We start from the raw sequence: 17,424 nt of genomic DNA on the forward strand, positions 1-17,424 counted from the left end.
ACTTAGGTTTTAAAATTATAAACAAATTTTACTCATGTTTCAGAAGTGATATCATACCTTACAGTTAATGTTCTTGCTTTTAACTTTCATTCATAATATTTTATGTTGAGTAATCATTTAATAATAACTCGTTATTTTCATGAAATTTGAGTTAGAAACAATATAGCAGATGTATTGAACTTTGAGTAATGTATTTATCTAATATTAAGGCATTAGCCATTAAAATCTACTAGTCAAATTTATTTCCTTTATCCTAAATAAAACCATAAATTTTTATCAATGATGTTTTTGTATCATAGAAATAGAAGAATGCACATAAACCTTTCTAAAAATAACATCATTTGCATAAGTATTCTTTTTTAAAAAGTTTGCTACACTCATGATCCTAGGTTCAATGACCAGTACTAAAAAAAATGTTTCTACACATAATAGTAAGCTCCTTTGGTTACTGTGAAGTATACTATGTTTAAATATTACAAAATATATTGTCCCCTTTGTGTTAGATATTTAAAATGTTATCAGGGTAGGTTATTCCAAATTACAGCTTTGTGAACATCCTTGAACCAGTCATTATATAGACATTGCAATATAGTTTTTTCTCTTAAAAACCAAAAATTTAAAAGTATAATTGCCAAGTCTCATAAACATACACACCTATCTATATCAAACATCACTGAAGAGTTTTCTCTTGTACAAATTTACAACTACAACTATAAGGACCAAAGTTCCAGTTCCTGGTATGTATACATCATTCTGGTTTTAATTTGAAATGAGTAATAATGGGTGAGAAAATTTTCATGTTTATTGGAAATGTGGTTATCTCTTTCTTTTGAAGTATATATTCAAAGATTTTGGTTGAATTCTTATTATGTCTTGAGTGATATTCTACGAATTTTGCAATTTTGCTTTATAATAATTTAGTTCAAGGTAGTTCTTTTTTCAATTTTCACTTCGATAGTTTGTCCTATGGGATATTTTGAGGTAGATGACTTAATTTCTAAACAATGAGTATTTTCCGTTCCCTTATTTTCTTAATTTCTAGTTTTATTTTTTTGTAGTAAGATATTACTCATTTTAAATGGCTGAAATTTGTTCTGTGGCACAATATATGGACTATTTTGTTGTAGTTTCCCTGTACATTTTTTAAATAAATTCTATTGTTCAGTTGTTGAATGCTCTATAACAGATAATTAGGATACATTGGAGGGATGTTAATAATACTGTACTGTATACATAGAGCATATATAGCTTAGAAACAAGATCACAAATGATTGCACATGTGGTGGGACTCTATATATCTTGTACAACCAGAGAAATGAAAAGTGGTGCTCTATTTGTGTACAATGTGCTGCAGTTTGGCTGCAGCAAAATAACGGTGGGCGGGGGGGTTGACGAACAACTTGTGTACAGTGATACAGCAGGAGTGGGAGCCCTTTATTGTAGGACAACAGAGGTATTAATACATTCCACACAGCTTATCTAATTAACATACAGCAGTCAACCAATAAGGAATCTCCACACTTAATGGCTCGATGGCACCACCTCATAAACCACTCCCTCTGGCAAAATGCCAGGTACCATCCAGACTTGTTTACAGACTCTAACATTTGCCAGGTGCCATCCTGACTTGTTTACAGACTCTAACACAATGAATCAAAATGCATTCTGTTATCATGTATGACTAATTAGAACAAATAAAAGCAAAAGATCACAATGTGAGTCTTAATCATGTATTTGGGGTTAAGGAAAGATGATTAATTTTAGAAATAGCAGAAACTTTTGTCACCATGAGTTTTTGAAATAGGTTCAATGTTAAGTTTTCTCAGGCAGGATCTCATTATTTTGAAATGCTCTCAAGATAAATATATACATACATATAAATATATGTATATAAAACTGTTAATGTTAGTCAAACAATTACAACATAAAATTTATTCAATCTTAGTTGTCATTAAATGTTTGTTTTCTGTATTTTTCCATCTCAATCTCATTTGGTTCCTTCTTAGAAATTTTGAGCCATTGCTTATTACCACAATCATCTCATGATAATATCCATATGGCTTCTGCAATTTGATGACTTTTCCTGGCATGTAGAGATTTAAGTGGAGCAATTTACTCTGTACTTTCCAACTGCAGTGCCATTTCAATACACAGCATCTTTTCTCTATATTCAAAGCAAGAAAAAAAAGAAATTTCTGGTTTTTTGCTCAATCAAATAAAAAGAAACACAGATATTACTATTTTTCTCAGTCTAGTGAAATAGAACTTATACATACATAAGTTAAAATTTTGTTTTTCATAGTAATACATTATTTAAAATACTGTGAGTTCAAATTTTAAAATGTCATTGAGATTTTTGAAAAGTTGAATACTATTTTATTTACATGGTTTGTTTTTAGCAAGATTTTTCTTATTCATAGTAATATTAACCATTATAATTCTCATGTTAATAAAACTGTACTTATTCATTTATAAACTAATTAAACATTTGCTATGTACAATTATCATGATAGGTAAGAACAGTTGTTAGCAGAATTTTTACCCTTATATTTGAATTCAATGTATATTTCATATTATTAGGTACCTAATATTATATTATATATTATCTCCAAATTTATCATTTAAAACAGCAGACATCAATAGGCCTATCATCTCAGAAGGCTGAGGCAGGAGGATCACAAATTCAAAGCCAGTCTCAGTGACTTAGTGAGGCCCTAAGCGACTTAGCAAAACCCTTTATTAAATTAAAACAAAAAGGAATGGAGATGTGACTCATTGGTGAAGTGCTTCTGAGTTGATTCTCTTGTACCAAAAACAACATTTAAAAACCAACAAAAATAGCAGACATCATTTCACAGGTTTGTTGTTGTTGTTGTTATTGTTGTTGATTACGGTGGTGGTGGTGGTAGTGGTTTGTTTTTAAACAAAACATTCAACAGCAATTTTGACAAAGGGTTCTGGCTCATGATTGTTCATAGATGTTAATGAAGATATAAATTAGGGATACCATTATGGGAAAAACTGAATAAAGATAAATGTCCCTGGTAGACATGACATGGTTGTTGACTTCCTCAGTTCTTCATTGACTAAGAGACTTTAGCTACTCACTAGGTAGATTCTTGATGGGGATACTTGGGTTTTATTTCAACCTGGCATTCTGAAAGAGATTAACATCTTTAGGTTGTATCCTGAGAAATCACATATCATCTTTTCTACCATATTCTATTTCTCAATAAAGCCAAAGCTAATGTAAAAGGCACAGAAAACAACAAAAGAACATGAATATCAGAGAGCAGAACCATTGAGGACTGTCTTAGGGCTATTTTCTGCAGAATCAACATTTTTACAAGTAAATATGACTTTCTAATACCTTCTTCCATAGAATTTAATAACTCCCCAAGTTGGAATAATAAAATATAAATATTTTGTATGGTATAAAAGACAATCCCTGATTAAGTTCCTTCATAGTGGGTTCTACTTTAATTTCTGTCAGTGACTACCCATGTCTCTACTCCATCAACTCTCAAGTTTCTTACATATAACTATAGCGATGATATAATGATAATAATGATGAGGATGGTATTTATTCATAAAAGTTAACAATTCTTTAGCATGTTGTGTTAAACAATGATATAATCAATTCACCTACTTAAACATATTTAATCCTCAAAAAACTTTCAAAATATTTGTGCTATTATTATTCTCATTTTAAGGTTGAAGAAACTCACACATAAAACTTAGGAGAGAGTAGAAGTAAATTACAGTAATTAAACAAGTTAACAAGATGCTTATTTGATGGAGATTTATTCAATTTATCATAAAATTCATAGCATGTCATTCCTTATTTCTAGATTCATAATATAAGTTTCTCTACACTTAGAATATTCTAGCATGCTATAAAAGTTCTTTCCATTTTTTCAATCAGTGTCCAGTTTAAACTTTATTTCCCATGATTCCTGAATGTACACCTATGTTGTCTTTTTATTTTGGTTTGCTGCATTTCACAAATATTCAAATAGTTTACTATATTTTTTTTCATTTTAGTAGCAAAATTTAGTTCAATATCATCACTTACTCTTTCTTGATTATAAAGTATTTTACTTGGTATATAAATAGCAAATGTTAGTTGGATAATTGGAATTATTCACGAAAGTAATATCAAATTGATCCTATAAAATTCATGAAAGTTTTGAAATATTAAACAACAGCACACATATGGAAAATGGTATTTATAATAATAGTAATAATAGCTTACATGTTTACAAATAATAAGCAGAGTTCTAAGCAAAGTCCAAATATTATCACATGTGCTTATGATCCTGTGCAATTTATAATGTTATTGTCAGTGCTTTACAGATGATAGAATTGAGACATAGGTCTGATAAGTCATGAAACAGAAGTTGCAATGAATATTCTAATTCAAATTCTTTACCCTTGTTCAGATAAATGATTTGAAAAATATCATTATTTGAATACAAGGTCTTCCCAAAGAGCACAAAGAGATAAGGCAGTAATGTTCAGAGGTGAAATGATTAGATTAGAAGCGATGAAAATTAATCAGGATATTAATTTGATGAATGAATAATTGTAATGGACAGAGTATTTACTGTAGGTAGGTGTGGAATGGCTAAAGGAAATAGGTCACTGGAATCTGTCTCTCTTTACTGACTACTCTAAGCTGAGTCGTTTTCTCCACCATGCCATTCCATGGTGATGTTTGGCCTCATCTCAGGCACACAGCAGTGGAATCAGCTGACCATGGATTGAGACTTCTGAAAATGTTAGTCCCAAACAAACTATTCTTCCTCTAAGTTGTTTTTGTTAATTATTTTGATCACAGTAATGGAAAGCTGAGTAACACAAGTTAGTAGGTTTTATGGTCTGAAATTTCATTCTATGGATATTAAGAAACTACAGAAGATAATTTAACAGGATATTGACATGTTCAAAAGATATATTATCAGAAATATTATTTCTGCTTTGTAGAATGAATGCTTAAAGGAGAATCTTTAAGCACAGAGAAATGTAGCTTAAACATGCACAAACATATATAACATTTAGTTATATCATAGGGAAACAACATTTTAAATACTACTGTCCTCAATGGATTATACATCAGTGTTCTGTAAATCAAGATGCACAAAATTAAAAACATAACAAACTGAATGATAAAAAAAGATCCATGTTCACAAACACAAATAATTTAAGAAAACTGAAAACCAGATCTTGCTTAATATTATATGGAAAGTAAAAGGCAAAGCCTATCTGTATAAGGAGAACTCAGTTTTCTTGATTGTAAATCCATTTTCTTCACTAAAACAAAATTAGATATATCAGTCTGAAACTTATGCTACAGATAAACTATTGAAGCTTTTAGATCTATGAAAATTTGGAAAAAAAAAAGAGAAATTGGTATACGTAAAGTTTCTCTGGTGACTATTTAGTACCATGTCAATTTAGATATAATAATTCTGACATAAAAATGAGTCTCAGTGAAGATTACATATGCATTCAATTGTTTTGGTTTTTATTATACTTTGTTAATATTTCTCACCATGCATTTATAAATGTTAAATATACTAAAAAGTCTTTTTATCCCTTTGTTTTCGATACTAGAAAAATTTTTTTCTGTTTAATTTTTTTAAAGGGTAAAAGAAATACCCCAAATTGTCATTCTAGAATAGAAGTACAATATCTGGTAGGGGATATCTTAATAAATTTTTTTTGCTATGTACTCTAGTAACCTGTTTAGTATCATAATGAATCATATGCAGGAAAACTGAAATTCCAAGATCAGAAAAGATTAAATCCAATTTCTCTTCTCTCAAGATGCAGAAAATGAAAGTTATTAGTGACATTTGAACTACTTCTCCACTCTCTCTCATTTCTAAGTTATATGCTGGTAATAATAAAAAATTCTATGCCATAAAAATAAGTCTTTTACAAGATTCATGGACTTTGCTAGTGCTCCTTTCACCTTTAATACTCTTTCAAATATGGTTCATGTCAATTGTGACACAAAATCATTATGGAATAACCTTGGTTCATGGGAAGTGAACGGGTGGTCTCTGTTAAGTGTCCCCACATAGCCGACTATATTATAAGTACCTCCATGGCTTGTTTCAACACTGATGCCAAAGGTTGAGTCTGGATAGAGATGAAATTCTATTATAACTTTAAGGGAAAATCACATCTCCCTAGCTGGAAATAATATCTTCATCAAAGCTCTTGAAGTAATTTAGCTGGATATTTTTTTCAAATGCTACCTACTTTCTACTTTTTATTACAATAATTCATGAATATATTTTCATAGAAACCTCTTAAGAGTAGAATCTTTATCTTAATACCTTTACATTGACTAGAGAACATAGCATAATAGATTAAAAGTATCAGTAGACAGAAGTACACCAAAAACACAGTGGATAGAGCTCAACTAAATTTTGTTAAACTCAATAAATAAGGTATTTATTTTTTTAAATTAAAACTTCTATTAGACAAATATAAAGGATAATTTTAGATAATTAGGTCTGCTAGTTGATTGCAAAAATCTCTCTCTCTCTCTCTCTCTCTCTCTCTCTCTATATATATATATATATATATATATATATATATATCCTGAACTCACAAAGTTCAGGAAACTGCTATAATTTTATCATAGCAAAATTTATAATTAGAAATACTAAATAAAGAGATACATAGGTTAAAGAGTGGGAATGTACTAAACAAGCATGGTTGGCATGGTTGAAGGAACTTCACATAATCTCACCTTCCCAAATATATATATATATACACAGGATGAACTGGAGCTTGATCACAAATATAGCAATAGCAGGACACATACATGAAAAGACCTATAGCAAGGAATTGATATATGTGACTGTGGGGACAAGCATGGCAATCCATAAATTTATATGCTATGACATTAAGAAGGGTATGGTGAACCTCAGGCATCAATACAAATTATTATTCTCAGGTGGATTTGCTTTTTCTCAGTTTTGCTACACAGGCTATATATATATATATATATATATTTATTTATATATATATATTTAGTTGTGTATGTATATATTTGTATTTTTAGTTGCAGTTGGACACAATATCTTTATTTTATTTATATTTATGTGGTTCTGTTGATCAAACCTAATGTCTTGCACATGCTAAGTGAGCACTTTACCGATGAGCCAAGAACCCAGCCCCCCAGCTCTTTTAAATAAACTGCATTGGCCTACTAAGATTATTTGGGATAATCACCCTTAAAGTCAGCTGATGATAAACTTTAATCATATTAGTAAAATACCCTCACATCAAACAGAGTTTGCGCCCTAACCAAATTGGTACCTAACACTGACCATTACCAGATTATTGATGGAAATAATCACAGATTGTTTGATTAAAATATCACATAAGAACACATTGATCAGGAAATATTAATGAATTTTTTGACTGACATAACTGATCATAGTGCCAAATTGCTTACATGATCTTCAAATTACCCTCTCTTCAAAGATATTAACCTGTGTTTGCTACATTCCAGGGTAAGAAGCATTCATTATCCATGGTGTTATGTTAACATTCCTTATACCAAATTCAAATTGAAGGGTCCAATGGACCACCCTCACATCAGAGCAACTGCATATAAATACACAAGTCCGTACATGTAGGAGTAACTCTATAGCTAGTAGCTACAAGCAGCTTGAAAAACCTATGCTCAGACAGGCCTGACAGGAACACCTGAAGGATGGGGTGTTCTTTCTCTAGCAAGCCTTTTGGGAAACCACATCCTTAGTGATTGAGGTCAGCATTGCCAAGGAATTGAGAGGCAAGGGCCTCAGGGCAGGATTCCCACAACTCATAAGGCCCCCTCTCACAGGGACAAAGACCCTACCAAGCTGCTTTCCAACACATAACAATATTTAGAGCTTCCTCATATTGTAGTTACATTAATCATAAGATGATTGGCTTCTAGTTATTGTATAACCTGTTTTACTTGTGTATGACTGGAGAATGTGCCCCACCTGAGCCCAGTATCAGTTGTACTCATTTCCAAAATAAATGAGCTTGCTGGACATTGACTGACATTGCCACCTGCCAGCTCTCACCAGCTCCCAGTGTCTGGTGTCTTTGTGTTGACTCAGCATCCCATGCCCCCAGGACAGAAATATCCCAGTGACCAACACAACCACACCTACAGACTCTCGATTTCTATAATTTGATAGAATGACTCACAAAGTTCAGGAAACTGCTATAATTTTATTATAGCAAAATTTATAATTAGAAATACTAAATAAAGAGATACATAGGTTAAAGAGTGGGAATGTACTAAACAAGAGCTGCCATTGTCCTCAGGAATATTATATTCACTTGGTCTCAATGTGGCACAACTCAAAATATTGAAAACTAGGGATGAGGATCCATGTTTCAGGTGTTAAGTTTTCCTTTGCATTTCATTAAGTTGGCATGGTTGAATGAACTTCACATAATCTCCCCTTCCCAAAGGTCACTAATATACAATGCAAAGCCCAATGCACTATGTGTTTGGTCTCATTAGTGTGAATGTCCTTCACCCTGAGTCTTCTCATTAACATAAACTGTCAGGTGTGGTCTGAGTGCCTCACCATGAAAAACAAAAACAATCCAATTACTCCAGAAATTTCAAGTATTAATAACAACTTCTAAGGAACTAAGGAAAAAATCTTGACATTTATTTTGGAAAAGGTAAAATTCTACATAACACCAAAATTAACACAGTGACTTGCTTAAAATAACTAAGACCACATAAAATCACTAATTTTCAGTCTTGATTCTCATTTCTTGATGTATTCAACAACTTTCCACTATTAAAGCAGAATAGCTAGATGATCAAATTAAAAAGAAGAAACATAATTTTAGTTCATAGTTTTGGAAGTTTCTGTCTCTGGTCAGATAGTCTCTTCCTTTAGGGACATAATGAGATAGCACATCAAGTGGAGAGCAAATGGTATAAAAAGATTTCACATCATGGCCAGAAGGAGAAAAAAAAAGAGAGAATGAGAGAAAAGAACTGATTTCCCATAATCCCCTTCAAGGGTATGTCATCAATGACATAATGCCTCCAAGTAAGCCCACCTTTTAATAGTTAAAAACTGACAACGAAAATTTTAACACATGGATATTTGAGGAAGATTCCAGATCCATATATAGGACTTAATGTACATAATAAAACAGTGTACATATTTTTCTGCATATAATTTTGATTATTTTCTCCCTAAATATACTATTACATCTAAATGAGAAATAATCTCCTCCTCTTTTAAAATTATAAACTATACTTTGAGTATTTTCTTGATGAAATTCAACTATTTGCTAAAGTAGAGTTTGTGATTTCTTTCTCTCTTCAATTAGAAGAGAATTATTTAAAGGATGTAACATTTACCAAAATATGTTCTGTTTTATTAGCATGACATTATAAAACATTTAAGTTTTGGTTCATTGATTCACCTCAAATCACTTCCATTCAGCTCTTTATCATTGGAAATAATCCTGACAAGAATATATACACATATTTGTGTGTATAAGAATATATGTATTTTATCAACTATATATGTCTATTACTGAAATTCATATGTGGAATCTAAACCCTCAATATAACCATATTTGATGATAGATCCTACAAGGAAATAATTGAGGTTGAAATATAGGGTTTTTGACCTAATAGATTAGCATATATTTAAAAAGAGTCTTGAGAGCTTTCTTTCTCTCTCTCCACTTGTACTTATAGAAGAAAGACCCTGTGAGAATATAGCAAAAAAAAGTAGTCATATAAAGCCACACAGAAAGAAACTGATTGTGTAAAGATCTGATTTCAGATTTACTGACTCCAGAATTATGGGAAATATAGTTCTTTGGATTAAAAAACCTACTCTTGTGGTATTTTGTTTGGATAGCCTGAGTAGACTTATACAGATTTTGGTACCAAAAAGTGCTGCCCTAAAAAAATCTAAAAATGTAAAGTCTAGAGAAGATTATAGAAAAATCCTAGGATTCACTGAAGGGAATGTCAGTAATTTTATGAATGTTGAAGACTCTTCTACTGAGATCTGACAGAAAAGAAAAAGCTAGAGTGAATTCCTCCATCTTTTCATAAAACACATAAAAATTATGAACCAGATTTTGCTAGAAATATGGATACTGGCAGAAATTAAGGTAACAGAAACAAGATAGTGATAGAAATAAAAGTCAATTTGGTGTGGTCTCAGATGTAAATTAGAAATAGTTTATTGGAAACTAGAGGAAGAGAAATCCTTGTTGTAAATTTACAAAGAACTTGGCTGAATTGTGTCATAGTGGTTTTTGGAAGGTAGAATTTTGCAGGTGATGAAGTGAGATATTTATCTGAAGGGATTTCTCAGCTGTAGGCTGAAATTGCAGCTTGATTTCTTCTGACTGCTAATCATAAAAGGAAGAACACAGAAGAAATGAAGAAAAAACTAGAAACTTAAGATTTGCAAAATTCTCAGCATGTGCACATTGCAAAAGTATGAGCAAATATGTTTTGAAGAGAAAAACACGGACATGAATGAACAATAAACCAAAAAAATTAATGGAATTACACAAATAGAATGGGAGGGGACCCTTCCAAACTCATTCCTTGAAATTGGTATCACTCTGACAAAGACATGTCAAGGAAAGAGAACTTCAGACCAAATATCCCTGATGACCAGAGATGCAAAAATTCTTAAAATACTGGCAAAAATCAATACAAAAATTATTAAAAAGATAGTGCACCATGATTAATTGGGGTTTGTTCCAGGGATGCAAAGGTTGGTCCAATATACACAAATCAATAAAAGTAATTCATCATATCAATAGATCTGAAGACAGGAATCACGTGATTATCTCAATAGAAGGAGAAAAAGCCTTTGACAAAATTCAGTGTCCATTCCTGTTCAAAACTAGAAAAACTAAGAATGGTAGGAACATAACTCAATATTGTAAAAGCTATATATGCTAAACCTAAGACCAACATCTGGAGAAAAATCAAAAGTATTTCCTCTAAAAATTAGAAAAAGACAGGGGTGCTCACTTTCACAACTCCTATTCAATACAGTCCTTAAAACTCTAGCCAAAAGAATTACTCATAAGAAAGAAGAAATTAAAGGGGTACAAATAAGTAAAGAAGGACTTCAAGAATCCTTTTTGCCAACTACATAATCTATATTTAGATCACTCAAAGAACTCCACAAGAAAACTTCTAGAATTCAAAAATAGATTTAGCAAAACATCACAATATGAAATTAACACCCATAAATCAATAGCATTCCTGTTATCTGATGATAAATCAGCTGAAAGATAATTTAAGAAAAAAATATCCAATTCACAAAATCCTCAAAAAATAAAGTACTAGAAGTGAAATATGTGCATGATAAAAACTACAGAATACTTAAGAAAAAAGCTGAAGAATATCTTATAGGATGGAAAGATCTCCCATGTTCTTGGACAGGCAGAATTAACATTGTCAAATTGTTATACTACTAAAATTGTTATATAAGGTTAATGCAATTCCTATTAAAATCCCAATGACGTTCTTCATAGAAATACAAAAAGCAGTTATAGAATTTACTTGGGAAAATAAGAGGTCCAGGATAGCCAAAGCAATCCTTACTGAGAAAAGTGAAGCAGGAGGCATTATACTAGCAGACCTTAAATTACTCTACAAAGCTTTAATAACAAAAGCAGGATGGTATTGGCATCAAAGCACACATGAAGACCAATGGAACAAAATAGAAGACACAGAGAGAAACTGAAGTAAATATAGTTGTCTCATATCAGACAAAGGCACCAAAACCATGCATTAGAGAAAAAGTAGCCTCTTCAACAACTGGTCCTGGGAAAACTGGAAATCAATATGTTGAAGAATAAAATTGAACCCTTATCTCTTATGCTGCACGAAACTCAGCTCAAAGTAGATCAAGACCTAGGCTTTAGACCAGTGAACCTGCACTTACTAGAAGAAAAAGTAGGTCTGACTCTCCATCATGTTAGTTTAGGAACCAACTTCCTAAGAAAGGCACCTAAAGTACAGGAAGTAAAATCAAGAATCAATAAATAGAATGGCATCAAACTAAAAAGCTTCTTCACAGTAAAGGTAAACATCAAGAATGTGAACAGAGAGCCTACAGAAAGGGAGAAAATCTTTACAAACTACTCAGATAGAGCGTTAATTTCCAGGATATATAAAAACTCAAAAAAACTTAACACCAAAGAAAGAAATAACCCAATCAATAAATGGGCTAAGAAAGTGAACTGATGCTTCTCAGAAGAAGAAATACAGTCAATCAACAAATATATGAAAAAAAAATGTTTAACATCTCTAGCAATTAGATGAAAGCAAATTAAAACTACTCTGAGTTTACCTTACCCTAGTCAGAATGGCAATTATCAAGACTACAAATAACAATAAATGTCAGTGAAGATGTGCGAAACAGCATACATACACTTATACATTGCTGGTGGGACTACAAATTGGTGCAACCCCTATGGAAACCCATATAGAAATTCCTCAGAAAACTTTGAAGAGAACCACCATTTGATCTAGTCATCTCACTCCTCAGTATGTACCCAAAGGTCTTAAAATCAGCATACTACAGTGACACAGCCACATAAATGTTTACAGCAGTTCAATTCACAATATCTAAACTATGGATCCAAACTAGGTGCTCTTCAACAGATGAATGGTTAAAGAAATATGATATATATATATATATATATATAAAAGAGATTATTACTTAGCAATAAAGAAGAATAAAATTAGGGCAATGGATGAAACTGGAGGCTATAAAAGAGATTATTACTTAGCAATAAAGAAGAATAAAATTAGGGCAATGGATGAAACTGGAGGCTATAAAAGAGATTATTACTTAGCAATAAAGAAGAATAAAATTAGGGCAATGGATGAAACTGGAGGCTATCATGTTAAGTGAAAAAAGACAATTCTAAAAAAAAACAAAGTCTGCAATTTCTCTCTGATAAGTAGATGCTATCACACAATGTGGTGGGGGGAGGGTGATGGAAGAATAGAAGTTCATTGGATTAGACAAAAGAGAGTGAAGAGAATGGAGGGAATATAAGAACAGGAATTGCAGTGAAATGAATCAGACATAACTTTCCTTTGTTCATATATGAATACACAACCAGTGTAACTCCACATCCTGTACAACCACAAGAATGAGAAGTTATACTTCATTAATGTATAATCTGTCAAAATACTCTATACTGTCATGTATAACTAAAAATGACAAAGAAAAAAAGAAAAAAAGAAACAGATATCATATAATACATTTCTTTGACTTAATTATTAATAAGTAAAAGACAAATAATTCTAGAGTTTAGGTCTACTTTCAGTGCTACACTTTATTTTAATCTTAGGTATAAGGACACAGTGTGTCATTAACTCTTTAAATATTCATAGTATGATGCTAGCCTAACATTGCACAGTTAACATTACATTTGTTTCACCACAGTGGAAAATTATATTGTCTACCTTTAGGTACTAACATATCTGGAATACAAGGCTATTGCCAATGACAGAACTTTGTTGTTCATGGTCAATGTTTATTAACATAGGTAGCATTAACACTCCAGTCTTTTGCAAAATAGATTACTAGCTATGTCTCTGGGGGAGAGGAGGGTACTAAATAAATACATGAAATAGCAGTATTCCTTATATTTACTTGTTTTGAACAAAATCATGTATTACATAACTGAAATTATTATAAGAATACATTCTTATTAGGTTAAATTTTTAAAGGCTACAAGATAATTACAGAAAGAAAAATGTACATGTTCCATATTTAATTTTGGTTTTTTTCCCCTCATTTTTTGGTACATTGTAGTTGTACTTAATGGAATGATTTTTGTTATATAGTAGTGCATGTAACAATATAAAATCATACTCATACAAACAAAATGTTTCTGCCTTCTATTCCAATGGAAAATACTAACTTTAAAGACTTTTGTCTGACTTGACTCTAAATAATAACACTCCAGCTCTCAGAGATCACAGTTCTACCTCATCTATTAAAAAAAGGTCTTAACAAGAAACAGAAAAATAAGAAGTAGAAAATAACCTATATTATGCTCCTGCAGCTGAAAAGTTTGCAATGTTTATCAGTATTATACTTGATCTGATAAAATGGCAAATGACAATTTTCATAAGCATATTAGTCTTATTTCCTTTTTTCCATGTCAATATATGCAATTTATTACTGTTTTTATTACTATAATTGTTGTTATATTTTTCTCTAAGGCTAAGATTTTCATCTTACTAATAAGGCCTTTCAATATGATATATAATGTGTTCAATTCTTTCTTTGTGTTCATGCTTTTTATGTTCTAACAAAGAAACCTATTCTCAAATTTGTAAACATTTTCTCCTACATAATTTAAAATTTTAGAATTTACATGCAGATGTTTTATGAACTGTTGTTATTATCTATGTATGACATATATTAAGGTTCTGAATATAAATGTCAACCAAGTGTTCATGTGTTAAAGAATTGGTTGTCTGTCTATGGCTCATTGAGATGTAGTGAAATCTTTAGGAAGTGGATCCTAGAGGAAGAAAACTGTTAACCTATTGAGTGCATGCCTTGGAGGGAAATATTAGAACCCTAGTCCCTTCCTCTCATTCTTCCGTTCTTGATTGTGATGATGTGAGCAGACTCTTCTGCCAAGTACTACTGCTGTGATAAGCTGCCTCACCACAGGTCCAAAGTAATATGGCTAGTCTTAGACCAAAACTCTGAAACCAGGAGTCAAAACAAAATTTTCTTCAGTATAAGTGGTTTATCTTGGGTATTCATTAAGCAATGGAAAGATGACTATCAACAGCATACTTTGGAATCAAGTTGTATTTGTGTCTATTAAAAATTGTAGTTGTTTTGTCACCATTTTTTAAAGGTAATTTTATTATTCAACGGCAAGACTTCAGCAACTTTGTCAGAGTGAACTGACCATACTATTTTTAGAGTCTGTTTTTCACTAAGTCTATATATTTGTCTTTAGTTTTAAAGTAAACCTTAAAATTAGCAAAATATTCAATCACTTTCTTCTTATGAAAGATTTTAGCTTTTATAGAGGCTTCCATTTTCATAAAGATTTTTGAACCAATTTTCAATTTGTATGTGTCTGTTAGAATTTGAGAATATGTTAAATCAACACATTTACAATATATAATTAATCTTAATCATATTTACTCTTCTGTTTCTTGAAAGTTTTCCATCTTTCTTTATGTCCCTAAACTCTTCAATTTTCTATGAATTACCTTGTAAATTTTAGCATCTTTTATTCAACATATTTGTCCAAGATCTCTTGCTTAAGCATAGTACTTTAATTAATTTTGATAAATTGATCACAAGTTCTTTGGTCATACTAACTTAAATATTAGTTCACTGAATTTTGAAGATTTTGTAAAAAAAAAAAAAAACTACATTTATCATATGACCCATGAATAAAAGAAGTACTTTCTGTCATATACACATTTATTTATTCTTGCCTTATATTACTGACAATGAATTCTATAACATATTGAGAAGGGACTTGGAAATCTATGCCTTAATTACTATCAAAGAAGAAATGTTTAAGTCATTCTTCCTTAAGTATGAGGTATGTCTAAGATTCTGTTTATGGATATGAAGAATTTTCTTTTTCTGATTTTTTTTATGCTTTTCATGTCATATCTAAGAACCTTTTGCCTAATTTGAGATTTTAATTTTCTCCCAAAAGTTTTGTTGTTCAAGTGTTTGAATTTACATTTGGAATTTATTTTGCCTCAATGTTATGTGTAATATGGTTTTAGTGTTTAACATCATGTTTTGTATGTAGCTATGACATTATTAAATATTTTTGTTTAAAGGCTACCATTTTTTCCAGTGATTTGTCTTTGCAAATTTCTTCAATAATATTTACTATGTTATAACATATATTTTGGGATGCTCAGTTGTTCCATATACCTAAGTGTCTATATGCAAATATCCACAGTCTCAATGATTGAAGGCTTACAGTCAGAAAGTTTTGAAATCAGAAATTGTAAATTCCCCAATTTTTCTCTTACATAATAATTTTGGGTATTCTCAGTCTTGTCAGCTTCATATATATTTTTATATTTAATTTATTAAATTAGAAAATATCCTGATGAGGGGCTGGAGATGTGTCTCAAGCGGTAGCGCACTTGCTTGGCATGTGTGCGGCCCGGGTTTGATCCTCAGCACCACATACAAACAAAGATGTTATGTCCACCAAAAACTAAAAAAGAAATATTAAAAAAATTCTCTCTCTCTCTCTCTCTCTCTCTCTCTCTCTCTCTCTCTCTCTCAAAAAAAGAAAGAAAAAAGAAAATATCCTGATGAGATTCTGATATAAATTTTATTCATTAAATGCTGTATATCAATTTGAGGAAATTGGCATTTTAAAAATACTTAGTTTTATAATACATGAAAATGGAATATCTCTTCTCTTAGAACTTTAATTTTGCTCAATATTATTAATTTTCAGCATACAAGTAATATACATGCTTGAATAAATTTAGTCTATATATTTTAATCATGAAATGCTTTCTTGAAGGTAGCGTGCTCGCCTGGCATGCATGCGGCCCGGGTTCGATCCTCAGCACCACATACAAACAAAGATGTTGTGTCCGCCAATAACTAATGAATAAATAAATATTAAAAAAAAAGAAATGCTTTCTTGACTAAAACTAATTTATTAATTTTATGTTTACATTGTTTACTATTTATGAGTAATAATGTAAATAAATTCTGTACATTGTTCTTGTATGGTGTGTCATAACCAGTTGTATCTTGTTTATCATAGAGACATTTATTTTGAGATTTGTTTGGCAATTTGTTAAGACATATTTATAACATTCTTTGGAGATAGTTTGGTTGTAAATATTGGGTGTTACCCTTAAACCATCTCCACAGAATAACCTCAATATTCAATATCATCAGTGTACATTCAGTTGACTGGTCAAAGATAAAATAATGACTATATAACTGTGACTACATAGTCATTATTGTTATGAGTCTTAAAGTGGCACACAGACTTACATGACTGATCAAAAAAAAGTTTCTGATCTCTAAATTTTTTTTGAGCTTTCTTCTTATAGCCACCTTTTCCTTTCTGAATTTTATTCTCCTCACCTCAGAGAGATTGATGTGTTCTGCTTGAGCTAGCCCTCTCTGCAAAGTGGTCCAGAAAGTGCTTTCAGGCAAAAAGCTGGGTCAATTATACAGTTTCTCATCTCCTTTGTTCTACTTTCAATTACTGTGAAACTCTTTGTTTGTGAAACATTCAAAAGTTTTTATCTTGAATAGGTTTTTAATTGTCTACATATGAAGAGCACAGTTATTTTTTGGTGAATAAATGCAGCTATGTATGTCTTTGTTC

This window comes from Urocitellus parryii, chromosome 2 (assembly GCF_045843805.1).
Source record: "Urocitellus parryii isolate mUroPar1 chromosome 2, mUroPar1.hap1, whole genome shotgun sequence".
NCBI classification, from domain to species: Eukaryota; Metazoa; Chordata; class Mammalia; order Rodentia; family Sciuridae; genus Urocitellus; species Urocitellus parryii.